General features: G+C 38.2%; 1 protein-coding gene across 1 annotated transcript in view; it reads right to left on the bottom strand.

The window, feature by feature from the left end:
* DNTT (DNA nucleotidylexotransferase) overlaps window positions 1-19890 on the bottom strand; it is a 96338-nt gene that overhangs the window by 6572 nt on the left and 69876 nt on the right. The gene's annotated exons all lie outside the window — the stretch shown is intronic.

Below are 19890 nucleotides of genomic sequence, written 5' to 3'. Positions count from 1 at the left end.
ATAATTGAGTAATACTTTAAATAACTCACAGCCTGTCACCATGACATTTCATTACTATTTTCCCCACCTCAAGATGAGCTTAGGGAGTCAGTTTGAATACACGTACCCCCATATAAAAGCCAGTAGGATCACGCAGACAGAATCATTGGTGAAATGGGATTTAATTGTTCTGAACCAGCACAATCTGCTGCAGAGCAAAGTACTCCAGGTTTGTATGTACAACATATATAGATGTGCAACCCACAGTTCTGAAGATGAGACTCATGGTGGAAATTTAATTCATTTCTTCCTTTAAATCTAAATTTTAAAATCTAAATTATCATGCATGGTATTAGCTGAGAAACTGGAATTAAGTATGAAGTTTCCTAGGTGATTACTGGCCCAACTCTACTCTATACATGACTTGAGCATTTATTCTTGAATAAGTCATAGCAAAATCATGCCCTTTCAAAGACAAAAGAATTTCCTTCCATATGCCATTTTTCCTGCACTTTTCATAGAGCTGATTTTTATTCGCTCTACAGCTGTAATTCAGAAAGGATGCAGTCATACTCCAGTGGATTTCATTATCCTTTGGAAAACTATGACATTGTGTAGGAGGCACCCTCCCTCCTTTTGCAAAAGACCCTGAAGGGCCATAGTCATTAAGGTCTGTCTGGACTCCTTCGAACATACTGTTTCATCAAACAAATCAGGCGGGGGGGTGGGGGGCTGTGGAGTGGACAACACAGAATATTGCTGACCATACCTTGTTAACAAATTACAAAACTGTTTGATACAACTCTGCTTCTAGACAAGTATCTAGGAATGTCATTAACATATACATTTATTCTAACCTTGTCTTTTTATCCTGATGATGTTGCATGCTTTAAAATGGCAAACATTTACATAGGGTCATTAGGGATTTTCTCATCTAATTTTGGTTTTCTCTCACTAATTTTTATATGATGTTTCACATGTGACTTCTATTCACATCACTTTGATTACCTTAATATTTGCTTTCATTTTTAAATTATTAAAATGGAGATATAATGGAAATATGATCATATCTAACTTTGTAGTATTTCCAGTATACTGAATGATAAACACCAAGCAGTCTAAATCCCCATCACTTCACATGTCTGGAATTATTACAGCGGCAGTAAGCATGACAATGATAAATGAACAACAGAAAAGAAGAGGACAGACTGTCATTTGCAAACTTGGAACTTAACTGTTCATTGTGCTTGGACAGAGTTCATTCTAAAATTAGGTTTGTGGGTAAAGTCAATTGTAGGTGAATGATGGGAATAACAGGACTTACTTAATCAACCATAGTAAAAGATACCATTATGCACCTTAAATTTATCTTATATATGTATTTGCCGCTTTAGTGACATCGTCACATGGGGAGACCTTATCGCTCTCTACAACTACCTGAAAGGAGGTTGTAGTGAGGTGGGGGTTGGTCTCTTCTCCCAGGTCACTAGTGATAGACAAGAGGAAATGGCTTCAAGCTGTGTCAGGGGAGGTTTAGATTGGATATTAGGAAAAATTTCTTCACTGAAAGAGTGGTCAGGCATTGGAACAGGCTGCCCAGAGAGGTGGTGGAGACGCTGTCCCTGGGGGTATTTAAAAGACGTGCAGATGTGGCACTTCAGGGCATGTGTCGTGGTTCAGCCTCAGCTGGCAACTGAACACCACGCAGCCGCTCGCTCACCCCCCCCCCACCCCTGTGGGATGGGGAAGAGAATCGGACGAGCAAAAGAACTTGTGGGTTGAGATAAGCACAGTTTAATAACTACAATAGAATGATGATGATAAATGATTATGATAATAATGACAGTAAGGTTAATATAATAAAAGGGAAAAGGGAGGAAAGGGAAAACAGGGAACAAAAACGCAGAAACACGAACGATACAACCGCTCACCACCCGCCGACCGACGCTGCCCGTCCCCGAGCCGCGATTGCTCCCTCCCTCCCCCGGCCAGCCCCTCCCAGGTAGCATACTGGGCATGACGTTACATGATATGGAATATCCCTTTGGTCAGTTTGAATCCACTCTCTTAGCTGTGCCCCCTCCCCTCCCGGCTTCTTGTGCACCCAGCAGAGCATGGGAAGCTAGACGTGTCCTTGACTAGTATCAGCGCTGCCCAGCAACAGCCTAAACATCTGTGTGTTATCTCAACAGGTTTTTTCCATGCTAATTTCAAAGCACAGCACTATACCAGCTAGAGTGAAGAATATTAACTCTATCGCAGCTGAAACCATGACAGCATGGTTTAGGAGACATGGTGGTGTTGGATTGATGGTTGGGCTTGATGATCCTAGAGGCCTTTCCAACCTTAATGATTCTGTGATTCTATATTCACTTATGACAAGTCAGTTAAAGAGTTTTAATTAAGGATACTTGGGACTAATGCAGAGATGATGCTACTTACATCACTTGCAATAGCTTCCAAGGTGTGAAAGCACTTCTGTAGATACAAAAGGCCACTGCATTCAGTGAAGCAGTGTGCCATAACACCAAAGACCTACAATTTACAGAATATACTAAGATGGCTTATTAGATTAGAGGTGCAAAGGTGTTAAAATGCTCACACTCCCTTTTTCTCTGATTCCATTTGCTCAAATAACATTTATACCCTGTAAAAAAAATCTAAATAGCTGTTAATTAAATTAATAAAATGAGCTTACAGAAAGAATTGTGAAGGCAGAAACATAACTAATCCATCAAGTCGCAAATACTTTCCACATGATTAGCAGTAGGTATGTTCACATACCTGCCCTGAGCGTCATCCTCTCTGTTCTCTGCTACTAGGCAATTTTTGCTAGAACAAGTGTTGATGCACCAACACTGGACACAGGTCACACAAGTCCTGCAGAAACTTACAGGAAGATGCTACTTTTAAGGAATCAGCCTTTTATAATGTATACCTCACAACATAGGTGTATATTTCATTATTTTATGATTTATGATTTTCAGATTATATTGACCTAAAAGCCTGCATACCATGCTGAAGATATTCAGCTAATGAGGGAGTCTGATCGTTGCATCAAAAATTTCTGCACGATCATGTGTCAACAAAACAATACACTGAAATCTTTCTGTTGTAACATTTCCTGCAATTCTCAGACTGATTGCAGCTATCTTCTGTGCTCAATGTTCATATTTTATGGAGTTCAGAGCAAGATTCTGACAATAAATGGGTATAGCATTAAATTATTTATTTTCTGTGAAAATGTTAGAAATAATAATTAGAAATAAAACAAACAAGTTGGAATAGGTGCAAACAACTGTCACTTTTATGGGAGAATTTCTAGAAATGCTGAAACAACCATTGGTGAAATTTTTCTAAAAAGGTAGCAGTAGTATATAAAATTGTTTCTTGATATATGATTATTAAATGTAACATGTGAAAATAGCCTCAGGCAGCTTCTTCTAACCCAAAAAAGACTGAGGAGAAAATAAATAAACAGACATTTGAAAGCTTCAGCTAGTTACATCTTCATTTATTGCAAGGAAAAGAGTTTTGGGGCTTGAACTACAAAATTCTTTAAAAACAGAAATGAGATGTGCTTAAAACGTAAGGAAAAAAGAAGGAACAGAGAGGCCAGAAGGCAAACAGTATGTTGTTATCTTAGCTGTTAAAATTTTGCAAAAAAAATTATTACATTAGAAAAGCATGCATCTTTCTGGCTCAATTTTATATGAAGAAGTTTATATGCTTCAATAATCCAATTCTGCTGCATGGATTTTGTCAACTGGGAGTTAAAAGTCCTTAGGCACACACCTAATGGTTTATATCAATATAATTCCAGTTGCTTCCTTTTTTTGAGAGTTAAATGTTAGTTCCTGTGACTGACAGTACACAAATTCAGGAAGAGGAGAAAAGTAAGTTCTCAGTGCAAAATTAAAGACAGTCCCATGCCACAGGCTTTTTCATTTGACTACAGTGCGCTGCGTGAATTTCTGGTGAACCTTAGTGAACAACCCTCATGAAATCATACAAGTTCGCTGCTGCTTTGCACCTGGGAAGCCTGCTCTGCCTCATTAGCCTGAATATCTCCATTAGCTCACAACCAAAAGAAAACTTGAAAACACTGAGGTCACAGAAAAGTCAACCTCTGGCAAGGAAAGCCAATTTTTCAAGCAAAAAGTCGAGTTCCAAGGCCAACCACGGAATACACTGTATGCAGAGGTCTAGGAATGCTGGGATGTGACAAGTACAAGAACTGCTGTCAAAGAAACTGAGTCAGGAAAGCCCAAGAGAAGACAAGACAGACAAGGAGAACATATGTTTTGTTTCAGCTACACACTTACGTCTTCTCTCAGAAAGGTCACTCGGAAGAGAGATAATCAGATTATACAGACTGATTGATGAAAAATTATCCAAATTCACTCCATGGCACAACTAGTCAGACGTTCTATTTATTGACAATTAAGTTATTGCAAGTCCAAAATAAGCAATTTGAGTTGATTATATTCCCGATCCCCATCAAGTTCAATTAGGCTTATCCTGGAATCATAAGTACGGAGATGCTAGTAAAATTTTCTAAAAATAAGTAAAAAGTAAAGGAGGAGAGAAGGACAAAAGGGAGGATGTCAGTTACAGACTACCAAAAGACAAAAAAATAGGATGGAGGGGAGTGTTACTGAATGATTGACTTGACATGACTTCCTAATGGTGCCTCCTGAGCTAACACTTCTTACAATACTGAACATGCTGATGAGCTTCTGCAGTTCAGCACTTTCATACGGAGAATGAGTGCAACACTTGTAACAAGTCAGGGAGGTAAAACTGAAGAAAATAGTGAAAAGAAATTTCCAGTGGAATTTTAGTTCAGACATTTCTGAATCGTTTGTTCAGATACATGTTAATTCAGACTAAAATCTCCAACAAAATGACTCAGAACATTTTACTCCATCCAAATTTACAGTTACACAACAAATTTATTCCAACCACCAGCCAGCCAAAAAGCAAGAATGAAAGGGCCCCTAGAATAGAAAGCAATGGGAAGAGAAGGTGGGGGAAAAGCAGTAGTTTAGATAAACTTATCTGAGTCTTAATAAAGCTCTGCAGCAGACTGAATAAAAAACCTTAACCTGTTTTTGTTGTATCTTATGGATTTCTGAGCGGAAGGTGCCTCCAAAGTTACTCAGGAAAAACAGCAGCTGCAAGGGAGGGTGAGGAAGGATGTTGCAAACTTTAAGTGTTTCAATCACTTCCTGTTCAAAACTTGTTTACTCGCAAAAAGATATTTCCACCTTCCCCATTATCAAAAGCAATCACTTTCTAGAGCGATTTCTTGCAGACAGAGCTTGTGCATTAACTGGGCCAGCTAATAGCTCTGAAAGGTATAAGCCACAAGGCTTGAAGAAACCTATGAGAAAGTGCATGATAACCGTCCATAGCAGTACAACGGAACAGTTTTCAAACAAAAGAAGCATTTTTCTGAGGTTATTTCCATATGCTTGTGTCTATATTTGAATTTACTAACCTAAAGACAGACATTAATTGATTACTATGATTTATAATACAAGAGATGTGAGTGAAAACTAGCCTCTTAAGAATAGTTCTTTAAAATCTTCACTGAATATCTATCCCTCCATGTTATTTTCTACCCTTATCATGTAGAATTTGAGTCATTGAGCATCACCCCAACAAAGACAGTGAGCTGTGATTTTATTTTATATATGCTATATGTCAAAAAGGAGTACACACGGTAGTATACAGAGATTTTTACCAAAATAACTAACAGGAGCCCAGTGCTACCATCAATACTCAAAAATTATTTACTTCAGCAGAAGAATTTGGAAATATCAATGTTTACCCATAGGGAATAAGATCCTATTTTCTTTCAACAGCTGGATGTGCGCCTCTTCAACCCATGTATTTATGGCCATTGATAAACAGGTGCAGCTCCTGCACCAGGATTTCCGTCTGCCATTCAGGTCTGTCATGTTCTGCCATGCAGCCTACCTTCAGCATTGGAACCAGCTCCACTCCCTCTTTGCTGACTTGTCACGACCAAGGTGAAGGCATACTTTGCAAACACCACGAAGCCAGCTATTTTCTCTTCCCTCTCTATGCTACTGTTAACTTTGCAAGAACGAATGCTCTACAACTTCAGTGGAAAACATAAATCTACTCAGAGCTTCAGTGTAACAAATAACATTGCAGTTTACACCAGTTACTGACCCAGAATTGTGTAAAGCAACTGTAGACCCATAAATTCCTGCAGTACACTGAGCAATATCAGGTTGAGTGCCTCCAATCTACAACGAAAGCATGGGAACACAGTGTAACATCAATCCATAAAATGGTGGCTACTTCTCTGAAATCGTTAGCTGACTCATTAGGGTAGACAAAGTACTAACAAGGATCGCTGCAATCAGTAACTTTCACAGCGAGCTAAATGATTTTATGGAGATGGAGGGGAGGGAATACAGAAAAAAAAAAAAGTGTAAGTAAAGCAATTTCCAGATAAAAATGCATACATTATATAAGAATTTTCAAATATTTGTATTGAATTGTTATCGTGTGTAGTATGAATGCTGTCAGAAAGTAATACGGAAAAATGAAATTTCTCCATGGTCCTGATATTCGTACTGCTAGCCAGTGTGAGCGGGACAGGATCTTAGCCCACCACTAGTCAGCGAGACAACATTCTCAGAATAAGACACTGCCTGATGAAAAAACCATGACGAATCAAGCCCTAAGGAACTGTGTAGTAATTACCCATTCGGATGTTCTACTCTGAGTAGTATTTATCTTCATTATGTTCAACACACTTTTTTTAAACTTTGCGGATTGCTATAATAACTGAGTATCCATCTTCTAGTACTTTCCTAAACAATACAACAACTTCACAGTGGTTTTCCTTCCCAGTTTTTCCTAATCCTTTTTTGTTTGGTTTTTTTTTTTTTTCAGAGGTTTTGTTTCAAGACTAGCTGTTTGTGACTTTTGCTTTGCTTGTAATTGGACATTTTGCTAAATATTTATGCTATGTTTAGGAATGAGACTATCAACGGTACAATTTCATTATAATTATTGAACATATATGCTGAGGTACTAACTGTGCTGGAGATGTATTTCACCAAGTTCAATAACAGTATTCCACAGCACTGTGTAGGCGCTGTGCATTTTCACTTTGATGGTATCAGAACGGTTTTCAGTAGCAAATAACCTGAAGTGCCTCTGACATTATATTATCTCTAAATGTAATTTGCATGTTTAACTGGTATTTTCTGTAGTAATATTCACACCACCCTGCCTGTTTTAAAATAAAACCTAATCTGTTCCTAATCCAGCTACAAATGAGATGATAAATAAATCAGAGGAAAAAAAATGCGTCTTTGAAATGACATTATAACAAACTATGATTGAAAAAGCAGTGTTACAAGCATTACCCATTGATTCAATACCCTCAGGCAAAATCATGTGTAACAGTATTGATGCAAAATAGTGCAGTGGAATTTATTCTAATAATTCTGGGCATGAATAATTTTTGAAGGTAATAGAAGCCAGAATCATAAATTCTTGTTTCATTTTACCACTGGACATATTCTATGCTTTTAATCAGAAATACCATACTTGAATATTTCTCTTACAACTATTCTCTAACCCTAGTTATAGGTTTATTCATATTAAATTTCCGAACAACAAAAAGTAGGTTCACTGAGTAAATTAAAATAATCAGGCTAATGTTAGGATATTCTAGGCAGTTATCTTATTAACTATTTCATAACGTGGAGTAACAAAATGTCTTCAGGCTTTCTACATGGAAAATACTTACTCCAAGTAGATTTGATGAAGGAGAAAGAAAAAGACCAGTGCTGAAGAGCTGGCACTTTTTGAAAAATAAAATATTTTAAAAACACTAATATTATCTGCTGCCTTAACTGAACAGCACTTTATTTGCTAAAATGTAGTTTGTAAACAAGACCATGCTGTTCATAAAACGGAACACTTCTTTGCTTCAAATAACAGATGTATGGTAACTTCGTTGCAAAACACTGAGTAGTTATGCATCCAATCTCCCATTACAATTTTTAAAATTAACAACACTCCATAATAAATAGAGTGTGATACATTCTTACCCAGACTACAGGAATACGTTTTCAGTTTTCGGCACACAAAGCAAAGAGGAACTCAGAAATTCCTATCTGACAGCCCACACACAAAAAATTAACATGTTAAATACCACATTGCTAAAAACAAAACCAGAACAAAAATATATTGCCCCTGAGTTCTCTGACAATCTGTGTCTTATCAGTCACTAAAAAGATTAAAGGGATTACTTCCTTTTCCACTTTAGCTATATCTGTTTTAAGTCTATGTTATTTACAGTAGCTTTAGCTTGTCAAATACCGTGAAGTTGGCTTATTGTATTTTTCTTCATAAAGCTTCATATGAATGAAACAAGAAAAATGCAGAATCCTGAATTTTATAAAACACAGTTGAGTGTCATTCGTAAGGGAGTATTATAAACAACAAACAACTTCAGAAGAACATTATTGAGACTGCAAAATCAAAGACCTGCAATTTAAGAAGTCCCAGAATGTGGTTGATTGTATTTTAACCTGAATTCAGTTTTCCCATGTATAAGCATAAAGGCTTCTTTCTCTTCAGAGAAATACTGCTTTCCTGTAACAGACTTCTTTCGCTAGGCAGGAGATATACTGTGCCACAGGGCTAACGAATATTTGCTTACAGCACTGACAACAATCTTGGGTTGCAGGCCAGTACGGGACCAGTCAGTCTTAGAAAGGTGAGCTTTTACAATCTGTTTCTGTTCTAGCTCCCCCTTTTCCATACTTCCCTATACTAAGTTGTAGCCTTGGTCTCTCCCCTCAGAATTCTAATGTAACTTCAGGCTCCACTCATGCCATATGCAGCGTGAAGTGAGATAAACATGGTTTACTCACTTATTTGGGGCAATTGGAAGTCTACCCATTTCTTGTTGCCCACTTAGAGCCTAATGAATTTAATTTATTTTTCAGTCCATCAAACTTCCACTCGTACCTCTCCCCAGCCGTTCTTATTTTGTGCCTCTTTTCAGCTCAGGCTCTTCAACCAACCCAGATTTTTTTTCCACAATGCAGCTGCTAATCAAATACACCCTTTCCACTCCCCACCACTTTGTCCAGCCGCCCTGCGCTTCCTTATCAAATCTGTACATCCACCACAGACTTCCCATTCTCACTCCCACTCCATGCCCCATTTTCCTCTCTGGGTCTTGGCTCTTCCCTTTTCCACCTTCCTCTCTACCTAGCTTCTTCTCAATCTATTTCTTTTTTCTTTTAACAGAAAATCTGAGAGTATGATACCTGCCCCACATTCAATAACTTACCCGAGCATACTCTTTGAATAATTTAATTAAAACACTTCAAAATGGTTGGCTCTGCACTGCCCTAGAAATTAAAATGAATAAAAAAGTATAGTCAAAATAGTTTGGATCTGCACCTACATATGCATTTTGAGAGCTCTCTCTTTTCATTAACAATACAGTTTCACTGAACTGTTCAAAAAACACACCAAGCAAAGGAAACAACAATTAGGTACGTTTATCTTTTTGTTAGATGTACAGCTTGCTATTACAAAGGGATTAAATTTAGCTAAATCTATACATGAGTTACATGCATACTTTGTAAAAATTATCTATCATATGCTATACTGGAAACATTTAAACTGCTAAGAGGACACTGGGCAATTGCACACTTTGGAAGAAAATGCATAATTGTTTTTTAATTTACCAAGAGGTAAGAAAAGTAGATTATTTTAATTCTTAATTTTTAAAAATAGAACAGGTGCAAAAAGAACAAATCCCCCAAATCACATATGCAATTTCCACTTTCCTGAGAGTGAGAGAGAAGAATTGGAATGTAAATTAAAGTATGTGCATCTGTTTACAATGACTCAGTGTTTAATTGTAGTAATGATTGTGTGAACAACTGATCACACTGGAAATCAATATTATAAACTTTGGATCTTTATGTTTACTTTAGTTTTAATCCAGTCATTACTGCAGACATCTACAGCAAACTTTGCAGCTGCAGCATGTTTAATTCAACAAGATGTTCTCAAGGCTGACTGTCTCACTGTTATACCTTCATAGTTTTAGAGCAGCATCTGCCAAAATAAGACTGTAATATCTAGCTTTTAAAGAATCGTAAAAAATGGCTCTTTAACTGTGCAAGTAAACTTCTGCAGGCATCTTTTTCAGTGAAAGGTAGCGTGGAGTAAATGTTCTCAGATAACACAAGAAAACTGATTTTGAGACTATATTGAATATATGGTTAAACATGTGAATATCATACAACTTTATGTAACAAACTGAGGGTATCGAATCATAGCCAGCTCTTCTTCCCAGTGATGCAAGTATTTGAGAAATAACATATTGGGTAGCGACAGAAAAGAATCAATTAATGCTTGGAAAACAAAGCTGGCTTTTTGTTAGGAGAACTGTTCACAAAGTTTTGTGAAATGCAGGTAACAACCCAGCCATCTGAAATCAGTCTGGCTTCCTCAGAGATGTTTCCATCCTCTAAGCCAAGCCACTATGCAAACATACCTTTTCCAACCAACATGGTCATTGTCACAGAATCACAGAATCCCAGGTTGGAAGGGACCTCAGGGATCATCTAGTCCAACCTTTCTGGGAAGAGCCCAGCCTAGACAAGATGGCCCAGCACCCTGTCCAGATGACTCCTGAAGGCGTCCAACGTGGCCGAGTCAACCCCTTCTCTAGGGATTATTCCAATGGTGACTGCCCTCACTGTGAAAAATTTCCCTCTCGTGTCCAATCGGAATCTCCCAAGAGCAATTTGCGTCCATTCCCCCTTGTCCTCTCATTGGACTCTGTGTAAAATGGGAGTCTCCATCTTCTTTGTAGCTGCCCCTTAAGTACTGGTACATGGGGATGAGATCCCCTGTGAGCCTCCTTTTCTCAAGGCTGAGCAAACCCAGCCCTCCCAGCCTATCCTCGTATGGCAGCTTCCCAGTCCTCTGATCATCTTGGTGGCCCTTCTCTGGACCCCTTCCAGCCTGGCCACATCCTTTTTGTACAGCGGGGACCAGAACTGGACACAGGACTCCAGGTGTGGCCTGACAAGCGCTGAGTAGAGCGGGATAATGACTTCTTTATCTCTGCTGGCGATGCCCTTTTTGATGCAACCCAGCATCCTGTTGGCCTTCTTGGCCGCAGCAGACACTGTTCGCTCATGTTGAGCTTCCTGCCCAGCAGGACCCCCAGGTCCCTTTCCACAGAGCTGCTCTCCAGCCAGGTGCATCCCAGTCTGTGCTGCAACTGTGTAGGTAAGAGTTTTTTCAAAATAAAACTTACTGGTTAAGTGGCATGCCAGCAACGTGGACTTAGACTCAGCCAGAGAAAAATCTGAGTACCATGGGGGAGGCTAGCAGTTCAAGTATGTTGCCAGGCATGACTGGATGAGCTGCCTGCTGCAAACACTGTGGTTGTCTGTGAAGCAACTACTTGGGCAGAAGGTGGATAGTAGCAGAACTCAGCAAACTTACATACACCCTTGAGCCAGCTCATCAAAACATTACAGTCATATAATAGTCATTTACCTGGGCTGCATTTGGCTTTACAGATATCTGCAAAGACAGACAGGGCAAGCCCTGCCTGAAGAGTCAGTTAAGGGTTTTCCTAACCTGAAATGGTTTCTACAGGCAAGTGATTAAAGGCTGTGCAATAGTGATCTTCACAGTGTGGAGGAAATCCAGGATAAATTTCTCCTTTCATGGTTATATTGCTTTCCCAAGGAAAACTAAATATTCTCTTAAAAAGAAGTTGGGAGCATAGGGTTTTACTATTTTCATTGCAACTGTACAGTACTTAATGTTTTGCAAAGCTGGGTGCCATTATGAAGTTTTCAGAGCATCTTGTGAATTTACTATTCAGAGCAGTTATATAAACCGCCTCTCATGCTATTCAACAACTAAATAACATTTAATGCCATTCAAATTCACACAATGGTTTTTAAATGCAAAATTGTCATCAATCATATACAGTCTTCTGCAGAGAGTGTCATACTTTTTCCAATATTTGTTTAACAATAGAAAACATTAAGGCAGCTATTTCCCACCTTAAATTTTCATAGGACATAAAACTAATAACTGCTTTCTGTTCCAATGACTTCAAAATAACACTGAGCTTGTGACCCTCCTCTTACAAAACCCCAAAACCTACAATGTTAGTGCAAGACCATTCATATGCTAATAATTTAATCAATCTAGTATACCCTAGGAAACCCTGCCATTCTTTTACAAAAAAAGTAGTGCTACTTATTTACAGCACTTAATTTTCCTGCCTTGAACTACATAAAGTAATAATTGGACAAAAATCTAATTTAAAATTTAATTGGATAAAAATCTAAGTCTACAAGACAAATCCTACCCTTGGATCCCACAATCAGCTTGACGATCTCCACTGGGTAGTGGTGTGATAAAGGTGCAGGAGAGACACTTTCTACATGGCCACAATCCAGCCATGGAGCTGTTCCACATGCCATCCCTAGAAATCTCCCACCACAAAACAGAAACAGATAAAAGTACCTTCAGCAGCTTAATGCATCTAGCCCATCCCACCTCTCAGTCAGCCTAATTCGCACATAGTCGCTTATGTACTCAAAAGATAATGATTTGAGGAAATACATCATGCAGAACTTGTGGCACAGAGCAGTTGAAACGAGTTCCTGTTTTATGTAGAGTCTTCTATGAAATGAGAAATTATTACAGCTCAGACGCTGAATACAGCAGACTTCTGCCAGGCTCTTTGGCTCTGAGTAACTGATGAACAGCAAATGGCATCAAGACGAGTGAATATATCTTGAATGAGAGGAAAAAGCAATAGGGAATTCCACCACAGATGAAACTGCATGAAGTACAGTGGGGAAGTTTTAAACATCCTTCTTTACTGTAGCTACAAGGAATAGTTTCCAAACAGTTACCAAGATGTAAAAACAACCAAAAAGCAGCTTAATTTCTGACAATATGGGTTCTGAAGTATTTGGTAATGGTACTAGTTTTAAATTAATTCAGATAACAGAGTTTAGTTAGGAAGTAATAGTAGAAAAAGGTTGATAAATCCTGCATTTTAAAAACTCAAATTTATCCATGGTATAAGTGGTAGGGCTGGGCTTCGCATAGCAGAGTAGATCTTTCAGAAACATCTTCTGTTCTTAAGTTCAGGGCATCCTCACACCAAGCTCTACAGAGAAACACAACATATGGATGCTGCTGGCTGAGAATCTCTGGAATGCAACTTCCTAGGATTCCCAGAGAAAAGACAGTTCAAGGGAACAATATTTCTACTTAACACATGTATAGTCATGCAAACATAGTATTTCATTGCCTTGTGAACAGCAAATGTGATTCAGCCAAACGCTGAATTTGAGCCTATCTGAGGTCCTGCCAGCTTGCCCATGTTCTCAACAACCTGCTTGACAGGCTACTGGGACCCTGAGTTCAAACAAGTAATTTTAATTACATCAGAGTCAGGGTCCCCAGAGCTTACCGGCTCCACGAGCCTGGAGCAGCCAGCAAACCTGAGTGCCTCAGAGCTTGCAGCCCCAAGAGCTGTCTGAGCTTTGGAGGTTTGGAACAGTCTGATCTGTAGGCTGTCTCCAAAGCTGAGATTCAAAAAGCATTTCCCTTTGCAGAAAATGTCAACATTTTGACTTTCCCTCTGATTAAGAGAACAAGCAACTTTTGAATGATCAAAATTCTTCATTAAACATTTATTCTTTCTCCTAGTTTTAGGGAAAAGCAAAATGCTAAGTGAGCTAAATCCTTCATTAAACTGAACTAATTTTTGCCACAGTGGTTAGCTACTTATCCTTATTGTACCTTTGCACTGGGGAATTAGGTTTTACTGTTGGGAAGTGAGATCAATGAAGGTTAAATGACTTGCTTAAAACTACAGAGAAAATTTGGCTACAGTGGGATCCAAGTTACAAGCTAATAGTGAAATCTCTGGACCATCCTGCTTCCTCAGGCCATATTAAAACAATATATGTGATCTCTTCAGCTCACACATTATCACTTCATTCCCAATATCAAGATGCTTTCTTCCTTCTCATATTACCTTTTCAGAAGCCAAATCAGGATTAAAAGAGGGATCAGAAAACATTCAGAGAACAGGAAAACCTAAAAATTGTTTGAATATACCCTCCAATGTCACATGTGTGAACAGGTACATGTTCCTTTGGCTGACTGTAATCACATCAGTCTACCAGCCTGACATGATGCCCTGTTACAAAGTGATACAAGAAAAGACATGTGTACTAGGCAAGAACAGACCTACTGCAGAGTGAGAAAAGGCACTAACAGAGTAGGTCATCTCCAGATGTTACTTCCAGTCTGCACACAAATGACTTCCACACGTTAACAGCGGTTCGTGATTGTTTTCTCTGTTGAGCCAAAATACCAGCACTATGTGCAAAATCTTACACGTAAATTTCAGAGTGATTTGGCTGTGCATTTAAGACATTTCCAAGTTCAGAGCTTGGACAGTACACAGCCCTGAAGAATCAAACTGGTAAAACATCACATTATTTTCAGCCTGCTCATTCAACCTTTCCTCTAGGCTGTGTTTCCTCAAAGGAAATGAAAGTCTGTCAGGAAACTGCCTTCACAGTCTTCAATGTTTACGCTTCAGATACCAGTGATAGGCACAGTGTCTTAACAGCCATGTATGTCAGGTTTTTTGGAAGCTGAAGAAGGACGTTTCTATATCCAGTGACTACCTATAAAACCAGAGGGAGCTTCAACCAGCCAGACTGCAGCAAATCTACAGCTGCAGATACCCAACAAAGATTGGGTATCTGAACTGGATCTTCAAATGGATGAGCCATGAGGAAGAACAGGATCACAACAGCTTGGTATTTATGAACAGCAAGCCTCAACCTCAGATAACGTCCAGGGACACAGAGCCAGAAGAAAAAAAAAAAAAAAAGGAATCCACATATTTATGTTCTTGTGGAATTTTAAGAGTAACAAGCAACAAAAAGGTTTTGCAGCAATGCCAAAGAGCAGCTACCAGCAAGTGTCAGAATAACAAAAGCTAAACCAAAATCAGCTTAAATTAAAAACACAGCTTTTCTTGATGATGAATTTTTTGGACCTTGGATTTCATTTTATTGGTTACAGTCTGGAATCTAAGCTATATTTAAAACTGGTTAATTTTAATTTCAGCAGAAAGACATAGCTTATGTCTTCCAGAGTAACTCACAATGGCCCATTAGAACTTTTTGATACTGGGGTAAGGAAAGTAACTTCTGAAACTGACATTTTACACCACTAAGTTGTAGCCACATATTTTACAGTCATTCCCTGGATTCTGAAGTGGTATTAATAGTATCCAGGAGAGAGCAGGCAGCAACATTGGAGTCTACAAAACAGAATGAAACAATGTCAAATTAAGAAGAAATTGAGACTTGGATGAGATTAATCATAGAGTCAATGTAAAGGCATGACAGATAATTAGACATTATATTTATGGTGGAGCAAACTTCAAAGTTAAAGATGATGCTAAGATTATAAGCCGACTGGACTGTACGATTTTATATTCTGGAGTATGAGGAAGTTTTTCCTTAAGTAATATGCTTACTGAAGAAAAGTGCACACTTGAGTCTGAGAGCCATGTCATGGGAGAACAGTCATTCCACATTAAGTTTTACTCACCCTCTTGATGAAGAGTGAAAAAATCCAATATCATAGAGTTCAGCTTCAGACACTCTCTCCAGCGCCCTTCTGCATGACAATGATACTCTAGCTAAGAGCACCAGGGTTTAATAAAGGAGCAACCAACAACCTCTGTGGTTCCTGAATCTTATTCCAGGATGCTGACACTGTAAAAGGGGAGAAGCACTCATACTTCAAGGACAGCTACTTCTTTAAGAATAGAAAGCCTGCGGTATTGCCAGCCACTTAAAAAAAAAAACAACACTTTAAAAATAATAAAACATTAAAGTGAAAGTAAATCACACATTTATTGCATTCTCATGCAAGCAGATGATAGTTATTCAGCTTAAAGACAGGTGTTTAAAAATAAAACAGGGTTTAGGGCTGCACCTTCTTTAGTTAGGTCCACTAGATTTCTCTCCATTTCACCCAGATAAAAAGCTGTCAGGATGTTGTCAAAACTTGCTAATGACTGTCCTAGTACATCACAAAATTTTAATCATTGCAAAGAAAGTGTCCTTCAAATCTCTGCAGACTAAAAGCTGCAGTTCAGACAGTGAGCTGATGACCACGTTACATAAATACATAACAGAGGTCAGTGCTTGCACTCTTATTAGCTCCTGATTAAGTGTAGACACAATGCATGTTGTAACCAAAAATTCTTTAAAGTGGGTTAAGGGACAAATGACCCCCAATCTAACATGGAGTGGTGTAAAAACAACTAGTGATGCCGTAACTTCCAGCTTAAAGACCTTAGTCTTTCTAAGGAAGAGCCCATTGCTCAGCTGACCTGACTTATGGTTTACACAGAAAAATGAAATTCTTTTTTGCAAAAGCACTTCTACTTTACTTACAGAGCATATTTTTCATTCATGAATCAGGAAAGTTTTACAGTCAGAATTTTACTGGCCTGGTTCATAAATGTGTTGTGCCATTTGTAACCAGTGCAACAGCAATGATAATAAGACACGGGGAACATAAAATTTATCTTTCTTCCAGATGGCTGATCAACAAACTCCTTCATTCCGTAAGTGTAGGAATCATTGCAAGGTTTGATCTCCAGCTGGTGTAAATCACAGAAACTGCATACTTCAAGTTGGTATGTAAAAGTCCTGATTTCCATAGCTTCAGGACACAGTTCTAAAGAGGCACAGATTTGGATGTGCACTCGTCTTTTTTATGAAAAAGAGGCTGACAGATAATTGGTAGTAAATTTTCAATTTTTGTTGTCACAATTTTCTTGCCAAAGAGCTATAAAATGCCCTTTTTATTACAAAACTGAAAAAAAATCATTAGTTTGATAGTTGCACACTGTCTTCCAAAACCCACAAATATATGAAAAATATTCAGAGTAGGAAAAAAAAAAATCAAGGCTGAGGAATAATTTCACAGTATAACTTTGTAATGAGTCCCTGGAGGAAATATCTGTTCCTTTTGTTCCCCTCCACAAAGCTATGTAATTGATTCCTAACTTCTGTGTTAATGCTCCCTATTCCTGTCAGAATCCCTTTGGAAATACGTTAAAGTAACCAGGACTCTCTCCTGATTAAACCTCTTGAACGCTGGAATCTGGGATTCTCTGACATGCATCACATTTCAGGCAGTGGGCCACAGTGGGCTTCCGCGCCGAAGGGTTGATAAATATTAATATAGAAGACTAAAGTATACTAAATTATATATTGAAACGTAGAGCAAACCAGGAAACTGTTGTCTTTTATAATGAAAGACACTCTTTTACAAGCACTATTACAAAAAAAAAAAAATCAAAGTATATTTGCTATACCACGGTTTATTAACTTCTTATACCAGCTTGCAAAATTTTAAATGATGAGAGGCAAGTGTTTTCAAAGAAAGGATTCAGTCTTCATTAGGATTGAGAATTAGTTTGACTCTCCCTGACCTTTCTATCCCTTTTGCAATAAAAGTAGAAGAAAGAAGCAGGAAGGATTTGGCCCAGCTCCTGAATTATATCCTAGTGACTGCTAGAGTCATGCATGGAAGTTTGTCTGCCTGGACAGAGCCAGTGAGATCAGGAAACCTCTCTTCAGCAAACAAGGAGAGAAATACAGAAAAGATGTGATTCGGTTTTTACCTACGGTGCCTAATTAACCTTAATTAAACTTGTGTTGAGCAACTTGCACAAGGATATCTGCTTCCTGATTGTTTTTAGCTTTGAGAAAGGAAGATTTCCCACCACAAAGAAAAATGTCCTTATGAAATTCGTATGTTCATGTTCCAATCCAAATTTAAGAGATGGTCTAGTTAAAACATCCATATTTTTAGTGTTCCTCCCCAGTCAAATGTTTTTTTCCATTATAATTACAGTAAAGAAGATTGTCTAGTCTTCATAATTAAGAAAAAAACCCCTAAACATTTCACGATTTGGGTATCTGTTCCCTGAAACAGGACTAACGTTACTAATACTTTTCATCACTGATTTTAAGCTTACTTACCTGATGATCCTAAAAATTAATCAACCTTGGCAGTCACACAACTTACTGCAAACTCCTCCTCTTCCACTATGTGTCATCATCTCAAGTTCACAGTTACGGACACCATTGCTGTATTACGCACCCTCTTGGCTTTATTACACACTGGGCAGCAGTGTGGAAGGCTTTTTGTTCAAAATGTTCTTTATGGGAATAACTTAATACTAAACTCCAAAGGTAAAAATAGGAAAAAAATTCTTTGAATTTAACACACTAGATTATAAATTAATAGTAGAGTACTTAGAAGGGGCGGGGGGGCACACTCTGTGTGTGTCCCTTCCCTGCTTCTTGTTAGAATGGCGCTACTTGATAAAAGATCCTGTTTTAAGTAGATTATAACTTCAGTGCTGCCTGGTCTGAAATTTTTCATATAGTATATCTGCCTTAGAATTTTCTTTGTGGAAAATTTCAGCTAATGTAATTTAGCTATTTCTGAGAATGCAGGAGAGACAAGAACACTATTCTGCTGTGTCAACAGACCATCATGACTTCTAGTCTAGAATCTGTAGTACTTCTGTGTTTTGCAGCAGAAAATAAAATTTGGAAGTAAACTGAATGTGTCTGGGATTCAATGAGAAAAGAGAGACTTAGATATTATTAGGGAGGGGGTGGGAACACTTGAAAGCAAGCAGGGTCCCCAGTGGAAAGGGACATTTGATCCATTCATGTAATTCATTTGAAATATGGAAGTCCTAGATTTAGAACTTCATGGTCAAGACAGTTGAAATTTGCCCTGAAGGCCTGGGGTTTTTTTCCTTGCCCTTGTCATAGAATTTCTGCATCATAGTAAGTAGTAAGGAAAAAATTTTACATCTTGCTTCTCAGTCCTCCCACTAACTCCTTTTCTTTTTTTTGGGCAATGCAGTGAGGAAATGTAAATTGACATGTAGAAGGTCTGGAAATTCAGCTACAGCCACAGCTGATGGCTTTGGGAAACTTGTCATGGATATACACAATTCTATGTATTTTTCAAAGTCCTGAGGCAGATATTCAACAGGAGAAAATTCAGGCCAAATTGCAATGGATTTTTAGGGCCTTAAATCTTTATCTGCCTCAGTTCTTTACCTGAAGATTTGGGAAGACAGAGCATCTTTCTTCCCAGAGAGCACTGTGAAGATAAACTCATAATTTATCTGTGAAAAATCCTGGCTAGTCTGGTGAAATTCACATGGAAACTCACATTTCTTTCCCAGAAGGATTTGAATGGTACGTCAGATATAAAGCCTAAACACAATCAAGAAAAAATAGTACTGACTGATGCTGTTCATCACTGAACAGTGTCCAATTTGCACCACTGAATGCATCAGGGTTCTGGGTAAAAGAAGCAAATTTAATGATAGATACTTGTACACCATGCAGGCAAATTTTTCTGCGCACAAGATATAACAGTGGCATTTCTTAAATTCTTTGTATTTCCCTAGTGTATTTATCTTTGACACCCAAAAAGCTATTTAGCAGAGCACGTATTAACTTGCAGATAATAATATTTGCTGTATTATGCTGAGGCAAAGAGTTTATATTTTGAATGCTTTCAAAATACACAAGACAGGCAGGAAGACTCTGGCATCAACCCTGAGTTAATGAAGAAACGTCCCCCTTTAGACATTTGATAGAATATTTATCTGTTATGCAATTTTATATTTTCCTCTGAAGCTTCTAGTATTGACAATTGTTGGAGACAGGCTATTTGACTAAATGGATCATTAGTCTG

This window comes from Phalacrocorax carbo, chromosome 12 (assembly GCF_963921805.1).
Source record: "Phalacrocorax carbo chromosome 12, bPhaCar2.1, whole genome shotgun sequence".
Lineage (NCBI taxonomy): Eukaryota > Metazoa > Chordata > Aves > Suliformes > Phalacrocoracidae > Phalacrocorax > Phalacrocorax carbo.
Note: the sequence above shows the minus strand (reverse complement) of the source record. Positions and strands in the feature narration are given on the sequence as shown.